General features: G+C 31.8%; 1 long non-coding RNA gene across 1 annotated transcript; it reads right to left on the bottom strand.

Moving 5' to 3' along the window:
• Positions 1-252: 252 nt before the first annotated feature.
• LOC127699210 (uncharacterized) lies at positions 253-1,992 on the bottom strand. Its single transcript, XR_007981122.1, has 2 exons — positions 1,376-1,992; positions 253-1,196 (listed from the first exon to the last, which is right to left on the bottom strand). It is a non-coding gene; the product is annotated as an uncharacterized LOC127699210 (long non-coding RNA).
• Between the last annotated feature and the right edge of the window lie 380 nt (positions 1,993-2,372).

Below are 2,372 nucleotides of genomic sequence, written 5' to 3'. Positions count from 1 at the left end.
CGGGGTCTTGTAATTTACGGATTCCATATTGAACCTGAGATTACTGCTATGAGGGTCCTTCAAATCTGTATTCTTTAATTTTTTTTTATGTTATAGCAGTCTCAAATTGAACCAACGCACAGTTAATTTTAAATCGATAAATAGGTCAGTTATTTAAAAAATGATTTCTGAACTTAAAACCAAGCCCATTTCTTATAATGTAAAAGTAAATAAAATTTCTCATTGATGTATCATAAGTAAACAAAACCCAAGTAACAGAACATTTTGTTTAATGACATTTAAAAGCACATATTTTATAAAATAAATAAGATAAGATATTAAAATAATAGTAAAAGGATGGGTATTTATATCTTTTAAAGGACGGATTTGTTTACCTACATTTTTGTTGTTTATTCCACATCATAAAACCTTAATTCTCTAACAATATAACGACAGCCATTAAAGTTATCACAGAAATTGAATCATTTCTCAGCCAAATAATCCTACTCGTAATATAACGCAAAAACTGATCCGATCGCCGAGAAATCTTGTCCGTTGTAGGTTACTGTTGAGAAATTGTCAACTGATGTATCCCAGATACACCTGCTGGCACATACGGCACACTGTTCTTTATTTTCCAAAATCGATACGGAGGTTATAATCTTGAATCTTTTTGGACCTGTAGCCTTCACTCTCTCCTTCAATAAATCCGCCAAAGTTTTACACAGTTGCGGAAACGTTTTAGGATCGTATTTTCTATCCTTCAAATAATTTTCGAATGTTGAGGTAATAATTTGATTTGTTTTATCAGGGTTGAACTTTGAAGATTCAGCCGGTTCCATTCGGTATGTATTTTCTAATGCTTTTATTCCTCTTGGAACTATTTCCGATCCAGCTTTACTCCTTGTAAAAGAACCGCCCATCATATTATGCATTTTCAACTTAGTCCGGAGTCTGGAAAATCTGTCTTTGACCAGAACAGACGACACCTTACTGCTAGAATCGGACTGTTTGTCTTTTGGAGCCATTGCTCCCCACAGAGACTTTGGCGGTGGACCCATGTTTGGCAACGTCTTCTTCACATTTGCGTTGTGGACTTTTAAAACCTCTGCACTCAAACCTTTGGTCTCCATGAGTGTTTAATGATGATATACGGTGTTGACAGATTTATATTTACTTTGTTATCACTGCAGTCTGATCACACATCCACTGTCGTCCTGATAAAACAAGAATATAAAGATTAAAACGCTATGTCAATATTATCTCATTTAAAAGTAAAATCTCGCCGTGGGCATATGAAATATTAAAATGACTTTTTAAAACACAATCGGAATGAAAACTGTTCGATTATTAAAACTTTAAATTATCAACTACTAAATAAACTGTCTTGATTTACCATTGAGGTTCGCCTCGCTCCAGGGTAACTCCAACCACTCGACACAACGGAATATTTAACAATGTAACAACTCGCTTATTATCCCTACATATCAATGAACACTTTAATATCAGGACGAAATGTTAAAAAGTCAGTTAATATATAAAGTTATTAAATCCCAGGTAACCTTGCAGGTATATCATTAGAAATCAAAGGAAAGGAAATTGCGTGTTATACGGTACTTTCCGCTTTTGTTCATTAAGCGATCAGATTTCACTGATTCGTTTCATTCGGTGTCAAATTTGATGTAGAAAATTAAAGTTGTGTATTTGAGTAAAAAGAATCTTTCTTCCCTCGGTGACATTAAGTTATATGAGATCTACATGATATACACGGTGCATAAGGAAAATTATGAGAAAGGAAATAAACGAAACGGTAAAAAATTACTAAGTCTAGTTTTAAAACATTGCTTAATTATAATATTAAAATCAAATAAAATTTTCAGACCTATAGCTGACAAAAGAAGTATGTGGTGTGATTTCAATCGGGTACTTCAGCGATTTTGAAATATACTGCAACATTTTTAGTTCGAATTTATATGATTAATGCGTTCTTGAAACCAAGGATTTGTATAGTAAGGAGGATTGGAATCTCGTGGACTTTTGCAAAGACTATTATATATTATAATGTCTTACTATACAAATCCTTGTTGAAACACAAAGGAATCAAACAGACCATAATATTAACAAATTTGTTTTATGAATAATGACATTAAAACGACAAAAGCCATTTGTTTATCATTACAAATCTATAATGATTTTCTAGATTTCCGTTAAAAATAACTTAAACTACCAAAAATCCCTTGATTAAACGATCTTTCGAAAACAGATGTGTTTAAATAAGGTTTTGATTTATTTATAAATGCGTAATACAAAATATATAACGAGTGTATGAATTATTTACTCATGAAAACTAAAAATGGAAATTGAAAATTTCATAACGTTGTTAGGAATAATAT

The sequence above is a fragment of the Mytilus californianus genome, unplaced genomic scaffold (assembly GCF_021869535.1).
Source record: "Mytilus californianus isolate M0D057914Y unplaced genomic scaffold, xbMytCali1.0.p SCAF_4, whole genome shotgun sequence".
Classification (NCBI taxonomy): Eukaryota; Metazoa; Mollusca; class Bivalvia; order Mytilida; family Mytilidae; genus Mytilus; species Mytilus californianus.
This window is presented reverse-complemented; position numbering and strand designations above follow the sequence as displayed.